We start from the raw sequence: 11,146 nt of genomic DNA on the forward strand, positions 1-11,146 counted from the left end.
GATACTGTGAGCTGGCTATATTTCCACATAGAAGACAGTGCACTCAATGCTACTGTCACCTAGGGTAGGTTAGGACAGTGCACTGAAACCAGGCCAGCACTTTGGCATGCCCAGATGGGTTTGCCATCTTGGGCAGCCTCTGGGGTGGATGAATGTGGCAAGCAGCAGGAGATGAGATGTTACTAAATAGCATAAATGCCTCGACCAACTGTTGAGTCTGCACGACCAACTGTTGAGTCTGCATGACCAACTGTTGAGTCTGCACGTGGGTTGGTACCTCCCTAACTTGACCCTCTGGAAGTTGTCAATCAACTGAACAACAAGCATTTAATGACTGATCCTGCTGTTGACTCAGCATTCCGTGTCTCCACCCCTTTCTTGATTCCTAGCTGATGCTATTTGAGGGTTACAAGGGATGAGACCTTGGTGCCCATCTCCCCATGAAGCCTGGGGCCCAGGCTCACCATTCTACAACCTCACCACTACAGCCCTGCCTCCTTTCTGGCCCCCCACCATTGTGGTATAGCAGAAAAACATGACGAGCTGGGAGTACCATATGGACACAGTGCAACAGGCAGAGGGATGTGCTGCCAAGATGTCCCTCCCAGGAAGGACTTGTGGTCCCAGCCCTGGGAGTAGTGTCCGCAGACAGTTGTCAGTCATCAGCCCTTTGGGGTCTCCCCCAGGGCCATGTCCACATCTACTGACTGACCGAGGCAGGTGTATACAAGCTTGGCCATTTGGCCCAGTGTTGGACAACACAGATGTGTTTCCCAGTCCTACTTCTGGTCCCTTCCTTCCACAGATGCTAATCCTAAAGGTATTCCCTAATAAACAACCACAACCTTAATCCATTTCGCAGTCCGCTTCCCAGAGAACCCTACTTCCAATGCATGAATTTGAATTTCAACTAATTAGGAGCGCTGTAATCTTGAGGAAGCAATAACTTATTTTCTGTTAGACTTCCATCTCTGCAAAATGGGAATAATAAATCATTTCTTCATTGGATCATTGTGAATTCACTTAGTTTAATATGGTGCAGAGTAATTACTCATAAATATTAGATGTCATAATCTTGGGTGAGATATATAATGTCTATGAGTCTTAGATCCTCTATCTAAAAGTGAGAGTAATACCACTTACATTCAGGATTTTGGTAAGGAATGTATGTCACAACGTGTGTGTGTGTATTAGGTACTCAACAGATGCCACCCTCCCCCCAACCTCCTATCATTTTCCCTTTAAAATATCAAAAGTACCTTTATATAGTGAATTTTAAAAATAATTCATGTTTATTTTCTTTCCCTTTATTGGTTACCCTTTATCAGAGTATAGGGTGGTTGTATTTGGAGGAGGAAAACTGAATGCAAAGCAGAAAGGTGAGGCTAGGATAGCCCTGGTTTTGTGCCTCTCTTCTCTTCCATCACAGTTCAAAGGCCAACTCTTCCAGGAAGCTAACCCTGACTGACTCAACACATTCTGCAAAGCCCACATACAAACTTTAACTCCCTTCTTCTTTCCACTTTTGTAATCCTTATTATGATATATTCCTTATTGTGATATATTATGTTAATATTGTCTCTGAGAAGTGGGGATAATATCTGTTTTTCAAAGGGAGTGCACTGGGCCGAATGCTGCTTTGTTCCCTGGGAGTGTTCTGGTTACTACACTAGTTCATAGTGATTGACTCTTACAGCAATGCTGAGTCCTCCTAGAAGCCTTGTGAGATGCTCGAGGAGTTCCTGCTGAGTTGACAAGGAATATGAGAGCCAGATGGGGTCTTCTGAGGTGCTGTGGTCCCTCCTCTTAGTCATGACGGAACTTTGTTTAGATCATCTCTCTTTAAATGATGACATTTTAAGGCTCATGTGAAATTTGGGTAGCCCCATCTTTATTGCATCTTCTCTGTTTTATAACTTCATACTCTTTTGTTTTGTTTCTGCTTTAAAGCTTGTTCAGTTGTAGGAACATTGTCTTACACTGACGCCTACTGGGCAGGTGGGAAATAACGGGTAACTGCAGCACTGGTGTCTAGAAACCGAAATTTTGTTTTCCTCATTGCATCGATCTTTAAGAAGCATCTTTCTTACAACTATCCTAGTTTTGAGCTTCCATTTCCCACTTCTCCTACTAAATGTAAAGGTCCATATTAGATTTTAAGTTTCTTAGGTTATGACGATTTCATCCAGTTAAAATGTTAAAAGCCCAAAAATACCTTTAATCAATGTCATTCTATAGATATATTTACCATTTCATGATGAACAATAATCACACTCATTAGATGTGACCTTAATGTTGCAAGCATTGCAGCTGTGAAAAGCTGATGTCAAGTGGGACCAATGCAGAGTATGGACATTCTTCCTCCTAGATTCCCCATTGGTGGCAGCAGTGAGGCACCCTCTAATCTGGATCAAAACACTCCACATTTAAGATACACAACAGATGAATATAGGGGAAGGGAAGGAAAAATAAAACAAAAACAGTGGGAGACAAATGATAAGACTCTTAAATACAGAGAACAAACTCAGGGTTGCTGGCGGGGTGTTGGGGGGGGATGGGCTAAATGGGTGATGGGCATTAAGCAGCGCACTTGTTGAGATGAGCACTGGGTGTTATATGTAAGTGACGAATCACTAAATTCTACTCTTGAAACCATTATTACACTATATGTTAACTAATTTAGATTTAAATAAAATTAAAAAAAATAAACAAACAAAAACAAAAGCACTCCACGATGGCGGTAAGAACCATCCACGATGAATGTGGTAAATTCTCTCCTTGAAGGTTTCTCCAGGGATCAGGACCCCAGTAAAAATTCATCCAAGTGTTTCATCATCCTCATGTTACAAAACCATCTCTCTCCTGCTTTTATCTAAAAGTTTCTTTTGTTTGTTCTCCTAAGGTTTGCAAATGATTAATCAGATTCTACTCATAAACGCTTTACAAAATGTACCAGTAGGTTATATTCTCATAATTATCTCCTTACCAACCCCTTTGTTGGTACAGAGTGAGCACTTAACTGGTATCAAATGTGGTATGACAAAGTAGTAAAGAGCTTTAGAATCAGGCTGTGGTGTTACACACACACACACACACACACACACACACACACATAAATATAGGATATAAAATCTTTAAAAATATATATTAATTTTTTTAATGTTTATTTTTGAGACAGAGACAAAGCATGAGCAGGGGAGGGGCAGAGAGAGAGGGAGACACAGAATCTGAAGCAGGCTCCAGGTTTCAAGCTGTCAGCGCAGAGCCCAACAAACCATGATATCATGACCTGAGCTGAAGTTGGACGCTTAACCGACTGAGCCACCCAGGCACCCCAAAAATATTTACATATTTTTAAGTAGGTTCTATGCCCAGTGTGGGACTTGAACTCATGACCCTAAGATCAAGAGTCACGTGCTGTCCTGACTGAGCCATCCCGAAACCTTTTTCACTGTACTTTTTCTTTTGTTGATAATGTAATCACTTTGCCGCATCTACTGCGAGAATGAAGACTACTCTCGGCAATCAGACTGTCGACATTGCAGAAAATGTTGACATCACTCTAAAGGCATGCACTGTTACTGTGAAGGGCCCCAGAGGAGCCCTGCAAAGGAACCTCAGTCACCTCAATGTAGAACTCAGTCTGCTAGGAGAGAAAAAGAAGAGGCTCTGCATTGACAAATGATGGAGAAATAGAAAAGAACTGGCTACTGTGTGCACCATCCATAGTCATGTACAGAGCATGATGAAGGGTGTTACCCTGGGCTTCCAGTACAAGATGGGGTCTGTGTTTGCTCACTTCCCCATCAGTGTTGTTCTTCAGGAATGGTTCTCTTGTTGAAATCTGAAATTCCTTCGGTGAAAAATATATCCATAGGGTTCAGATGAGGCCAGGTATTGCTTGTTCAGTATCTTGAGCCCAGAAAGATGAGTTAATGCTTGAAGGGAATGGCATTGAACTTGAATGAAACCCAGTTGCTTGATTCAGGCATGCCACAACAGTTAAAAAGAAGGATATCAGAAAATTTGGGGATGGTATCTGTGTTTCTGAAAAAGGAACAGTTCAGCAGACTGATGAAGAAGATCTAAGTTGTCCAGCTACAGAAACAGCAAGAAGGCAGATGATTTTTCAGACTTACTTGTGATATTTTGAAGATGCGATAAGGAGTGCCTGGGTGGCTCAGTCGGTGAAGTGACCGACTCTTAGTTTTGGCTCAGGTCTTGGTCTCACGTTTGGTAAGTCTGAGCCCATTGGGTTCTACATTGACAGCATGGAGCTTGCTTGGGATTCTCTCTTTCCCTGTCTCTCTGCCCCTCCCCCCCTCTCAAAATAGATAAACTTAAAAAAATATACAATAAAAGCTGTATTAGTTTGGGGGAAAAGAATATAATCATTAAAATACTTTCTAGTGAGTTCTGTAGTTTTTCTCGTATGTATACGTGTGTGTATGTATATGTATGTATGTGTGTGTATATATGTGCATTTATACATGTAATAGACTATTATTCAGCCTTAAAAAATAAGGAACTTCTGCCATTTTTGATGACAACATGGATAAACTTGGAGGGTATGATGCCAAATGAAATAAGCCAGTGAGAAAAAGACAAATACTGCATGGTATCACTTATATATGGGATTTCAAAAAAAAGACAAAGAAGTTAGACTCATGGAAGCAAAGAATAGAATAATGGTTTCCAGGAGCTTGGAGACTGGGGAAATGAGATATTGGTCAAAGGTTACCAACTTTCAGTTATAAGATGAATGACTTCTGAGGATCTACTGTATAGCATAGTGACTATAGTTAATAATGCTGTATTGTATACTTGAAATTTGCTAAGATTTGCTAAGAGAGTAGATCTTAAGTGCTCTAAACACACACACATACAAAGTATAACTATGTGAGGGATGGTTGTGTTAATTAGCTTGACTGTGGCAAACATTTCACAATGTGTACATATATCAGATCATGTTGTACACTATATATATATTTATATATATTAATTATATAATTAATTAATAATAATATATAATATATAATATATATTTATTAATTATACTTCAGTAGAGCTGAAAAAGGTGAAGAGAGGAAGACAGCATCCAGGTTCTAAGCCTGATAGCATTCATTAACACATGTCTGGGAACAAATAGATCCTGGTATCATCTGGGGTTTAGAGGAGCCCTTGAGAGATTGACACCAGGTATACTTGGAAGGTGCCTGGAGCAGAGGGGACATACAAGTTCAGAGAGAGGAGAGGGAATGGATTTGTGACCCTGAGAGACAGATTTGGAGGCTCCCCCCCTTCCTAACTGTGGATCTCAGGCAGTTACGTTGCTTCTCTTTGCTTCAGTTTCTTCATCTGTACATGGGGATAGCACTACCACTTTGTATAGTTCTTGTGATAAATTAATAACACAGTGCTTGGCACACAGTAGGTGCCAAATTATTTCTATTTTGTTTCAAAAAGCACACCATTTGCTCATGTCTGGCCCTGTATACAGTCTGAATATCCTCTTAGTAACACTTCTTTCATGTGATAGATGCCATTTCTGGAAATCCTTAGGGCTCAAACCTTCCTCTGTTCATGTTTTCTGGTTGTCACAAATAATCTCTGTCTTTCTCTCAAACTTCTCAGACACCTTTGGCCCTCACATTGTTTGCTTCAGACCAGAAAAAATGGTCTCGGATTTATTTGTTTAACAAATATTTTTGGGGCTCGTACAATGTGCCAGCACTAGGGGTAGAGCAGTGAGTAAAACATGAAAATTCTTGTCCTTATAGAGCTTTTACTCCAGGAGAGGAGGATGGAAAGGCAAGTAGAGCATATGAGTTGTCAGGTGATCAAAAATTGCTAAGTAAAAAAAAGAAGGGCAAGAAAAGAGATAGGGACTCATGTGTGTTTGTGTGTGTGTGTGTGTGTGTGTGTGTGTGTGTGTGTGTGTGTGTGTTGGGGGGAGATGGGTTTTCATTGCTCATAGAGCTATATGGGGGACAAGGAGCTCTGGGCTTCTTGTGCTGACAGAAAAAAAAGAGTTATAAGTATTCTGGGGTTGGTCTTGATTGTTTCGAGGAAGATAATGGTGTGAAATGGGAGGGTTGGGGAGTTGGTGGGTTGGGATCTTGTCAGAAATATTAACAGTCCCCTCTTGGTTCCTGCCAAAGGCAATGTGGAAGAGAATGTGAGGAGAACTTTCTTGATCTTATCTGGAGCTTGGAACCAGTTGGTGGGCTTCCCTTTTGATTCCCTCTGTCAGGCAGTGGGGATTTTGTAAATGTTGACTTCTTGGGACTCAGTCACTGACAAGCATTTGAAGAGAGAGGGAGAGGGAGAGAGAGAGAAGAGAAGCAGAAGGAACCTCAGATGTTACCTTCAAGGAGCCTATCTTGTTCCTTTGGAACACAAGACATTAGTAGAGAATCTGATATAGTTCTTCAGAGGATGACTTCCTAGTCCTCTTCCTAGAGCAACTATCCTAAGGTATCATACCAAGAAATATTGGTAAGAAAATATTTAGCAAACATGGCAGAGTGGAGGGGGCATTGGCTGAGAGAGAATCTGTGTTCTCTAGGCTGCCTGACTCTTGGGCTGCTGCACTACCCCTCCAAATCTGTTTCTTTTTTTTCTTCTCTATAATGAGGAGGCTGGCCTCTAACATCCATTCCCGATACAGAATTCCATGACTGTAAGAAGAAGTTGGAATTTTATCTCTGTTGTTGGAGTTTTCAGTAGAAAATAGAGGGCTTTAGAGCATAGATAAGAGTTTTCATTTATTTTTTCTTTTCAGTTGATTTTGGAAGAAAGGGCCTCAGGAAAGGAAGAGTTGGCTTTTGTTTTTGGTTTAGAGGTAGATTACATTTCTTGGATCTTAGCCAAACGTAACAGAGTGGATCTTTCAAAGAGTGAGAAAAATTTGGCAGAATTGCTGCCTTGATGAAGAAAGCTTTTCCACTCAGTTTTCTGGAGGAGGGAGAGAAAAATCCTGGGAAACCAACTTAAATGCCCCCATTGGGAAGATGCCTAGTCCCTCTACATTGAATTAGATGCTCCCTCCTCTGTTTTCACAGAAAAGTAAGGAACAAGTTGGAGCCAAGGGATAGCAGAAAGGCAAATGACCCCACAGAAGAGTGGCAGTGCATATAAGATGAACATTTAGGACGTGTGTGATTAATGAACAAATAAATGAAAGAATGAAAGCAAGTTAAGACCAACCAATAGGTAAGAGAAAATGGGGAAATCAGAAAACTTGACTAAATGTGGTTTATGAGAATTTAGAAAAGGAGTTATCCCCAGAACCCAACATAGCTTCACCAAGGACTGGTCTTGCCAGTAATCTCTCGGGTAGGGTCTTCAGACTTGTTGGTTGGAGGATGGCTGTGGACAGAATCTATGTCAATTTCAGAAAAAATCAATTAAAGTCCCCCTTGTTTGTTTGTTTGTTTGTATTGCTTGAGATGGTGAAATGCAGACTCGATCATACTGTTAGGTTAATTTCAGCTGGTAGAAATAACTTCATTCAAATAGTGTTGATTATGCCATTTTTCTTCCTGGAATGAGGTATCAAGTTGGGCCCGACTATTCAACTTTTTTTTTAATGATTTATTTTGAAATAATTATAAATTCACAAGAAGTTATAAAAAATGTATAGAAGCATGTATGTTTCATTCTGTTTCTTTCATTGATAACATTTTGTATAACTATAATATGGTATCACAACCAGAAAATTGGTGTTGGTACAATCCACAGAATTTATTCATATTTTACCCAGTGTTACATGTGAGTGTCTTTGTGTGTGTGTTTCTGTGTGTATGTGTAGACTGTGCAACTTTATTACATGTATAATTACATGTATAAGTTAAATGTATAACATTTTCATACAGGTTTTTGAGCATAAGTTTTAATTTCTGTGGGATATATGCCCAAGGATGCACCTGGTAGGCTATAGGATAATTATATGTTTAGTTTTAACAATTTAGCAAATTATGGGGAACCTGAGTGGTTCAGTCAGTTGAGTGTCCAAGTCTTGATTTTGGTTTGGGTCATGATCTCATGGTTGTGGGATCAAGCCTCATGTTGGGATCCATGCTGAGTAGGGAGCCTGCTTGGGTTTCTCTCTCTTTATCCCTTAGCCCCTCTCCCCTGCTCACATGAGCTCTCTCTCTAAAATAACTATAATAAAAAAAGCAATTTAACAAATTACTATCCAAAGTAGCTGTACCATTTTACATTCCCATCAGCAATGCATGAGTGGCCTGGCTTCTAGGATTTAGTATTATTACTATTTTTAATTTTAGCCATTCTGATATGTGTATAATAATACCTCGCTGAGGTTTTTTTTTTTTTTTTTTTTTTTTTTTTTGCTGAGGTTTTAATTTGCATTTTCCTAATGGCTAAGATGTTGAACATCTTTTCACATGTGTATTTACTTACTCTCTGTATATACTTTTCAGTTAGATTTTTGTTCATGTCTTTGTGCATTTCCTAATTGGATCGAATTGGATTATTTGTTTCTTATTGTTGAATTTTGGGACTTCTTTTTTTTTCAAGAGACTATTAAATCATTTATTGATTGCACATGATAATGGACAATACACAAGCTTTAATCCCATCTATAATTTTATCTGATACCATAATTCAATTTAGATATATTGCATAGGATGTGCCAACAATCATATTAATAACCAAATAAACTCCAGGACTTTGCTTGGGTGACCCTTTTAACGGTGAACTCCAGGTCACAACACTTTAACTGTCAGTTCAACCACACCAATGTTTGTGGAGACAATGGCTTCTGTGCCCAAGCAGGTTGCAAATAAATTTCAAATGGAACCTGGCATCACCCTGATGGAATTCTAACTTCACACTGTTGGGGTAGTTTACCAAGATGGCTTCAGAGTAGACTAACTTTACACAGCACATTTTAAAAAAGACACATTTATTCAGCGTCATGATCAGACTATTACATTTAGCAATCAACAGCATGGGTGCAAAAAAAAATCTACATTAAAACCCTTTGTTGGAATGCTTTACACTTTGCACAGAACAGAAACTAAAATAACCTGTTATACAATTAGTCACAAATACAGTCCTCGAGTTTTTTGCCCATACACATGAGTATTGTCTAACACATGTCTTCTTTGTAGCAGCTAGGCCCTGCCACCACTGTGCTTGGCTGAGTTCACAAATCTGTTGTAACCTGTAGCTTTTCTGTCACTTCTCTGGCTCTCCTCTCCTGCTAAGCTTTGTGTCCTGGCAGTAATTAAAACCTTCTGCCACTGCCATAGCTACTGCTGCTGCTGGAACCGCCTTAGCCACCTTGGTTTCGTGGTTTGGCAAAGTATTGGCCTCCACCACCATAGGGGCCAGAGCTTCTGCCTCCAAAATTTCCTCCTTTCATGGGTCCAAAATTTGAAGATTGATTGTTGTAATTGCCAAAATCATTATAGCTTCCACCACCTCCAAAGTTGCTTCTATCGTTAGCAAATCCGTTATAGCCATCCCCACTGCCACCATATCCACCACCACCTCGACTGCCACCAAAGCCACCTCGCCCACTGAAGTTTCCTCCACGGCCAAAGTTGTCATTCCCACCAAAACCACCTCCACGACCACCACCGAAGTTCCCAGAACCACTTCCACCTCTTTGGCTGGAAGAAGCACTAGCCATCTCTTGCTTAGATAAAGCTTTCCTTACTTCACAGTTGTGGCCATTCACAGTATGGTATTTTTGAATGACAATCTTGTCTACAGAGTCATGGTCATCAAATGTTACAAAGGCAAAGCCTCTCTTTTTGCCATTGCCTCGGTCTGTCATGATTTCAATCACTTCAATTTTCCCATACTGTTCAAAATAATCTCTTAGATGATGTTCTTCAGTGTCTTCTTTAATGCCACCAACAAAAATCTTTTTCACAGTTAAGTGGGCACCAGGTCTTTAAGAATCTTCTCTCGAGACAGCCCTCTTTGGTTCTTCAACTCTTCATCCACCTTGTGTGGCCTTGCATTCATGGCTGCATCCACCTCTTTCCACAGTGGCATAGGTGACAAACCCACAGCCTCTGGAGCACTTGGTGTTTGGATCTCTCATTACCACACAGTCCGTAAGCGTTCCCCACTTACGGGGAAGCTCAAAATGGCTCCTCAGACTCTCATCGGTTGTTTCAAAGCTCAAACCTCCGATGAAAAGCTTCCGCAGCTGTTCAGGCTCTTTGGGAGACTCTGACTTAGACATGACGGCAGTGGGAGGGGAGACTTTCACGATGCTTACTCAGCGACATCCACGGGTGGAAAGGAGTAATCTTGAGACTTCTTTATATATTCTAGAAACAAGTCCTTTATCAGACACCTGATTTGCAAATATTTTCTCCCAGTGTATAATTGATCTTTGTAATCCTCTTAACAGTGTCTTTTACAGAGCAGAAGTTTTACATTTTGATGAGGTGCAATTTATCAAGTTTTCCTTTAGTGGATCATGCTTTTGGTGTCAAATCTAAAATTTCTTCACCTAATCATGAAGATGTTCTTCCATTTAATTTGTAAAAGTTTTATCATTTTATGTTTTACATCTATGTCCATAATCCACTACAGGTTAATATGTTCAACTTAAAATTTTTTGGTAATATTTATTTATTTTTGAGAGAGAGAGAGAGTAGTGGGGGGGGGGGCAGAGAGAGAGGAAGACACAGAATTCAAAGCAGGCTCCAGGCTCTGAGCTGTCAGCACAGAGCCTGATGTGGGGCTCAAACACACAAGCAGTGAGATCATGACCTGAGCCAAAGTCGGATGCTCAGCTGACTAAGCCACCCAGGTGCCCCAATACATTCAACTTTAAAGTCAAAGAGGTTGAAAATATGGTAGGTATGCAGGTGATACAAGCCCCCAAGATAAAATTTATAAGCATGCCATATCAGAGTTTAGTGTGATGGTTGAGAATGTGGGTTCTAGAGCCAAGCTGCTTGGTTTTAAATGCCTGCCCTACCTGGGAGCCCTAAGGAACTATGGTAAACTCTGTCTTAGTTTCTGTATCTGCAGAATGGAATTAATGAAAGTATTTGCCTTAGATGGTTGTTTTGAGAACTTACTGGGATAATACACGCAGAACACTTAGAACTATACTCAAAGAAATGCTGCCTATTATGCAAAATTTGGG

The 11,146-nt window shown here is 40.3% G+C and overlaps 2 pseudogenes; one reads left to right on the forward strand and one right to left on the reverse strand.

Moving 5' to 3' along the window:
- The first annotated feature begins 3,505 nt into the window (after positions 1-3,505).
- Positions 3,506-4,145, forward strand: LOC107179789 (annotated as a pseudogene).
- A 5,106-nt stretch (positions 4,146-9,251) lies between these two features.
- On the reverse strand, positions 9,252-10,258 carry LOC102953013 (annotated as a pseudogene).
- Positions 10,259-11,146: the final 888 nt, after the last annotated feature.

This window comes from Panthera tigris, chromosome A2 (assembly GCF_018350195.1).
Source record: "Panthera tigris isolate Pti1 chromosome A2, P.tigris_Pti1_mat1.1, whole genome shotgun sequence".
Taxonomy (NCBI): Eukaryota; Metazoa; Chordata; class Mammalia; order Carnivora; family Felidae; genus Panthera; species Panthera tigris.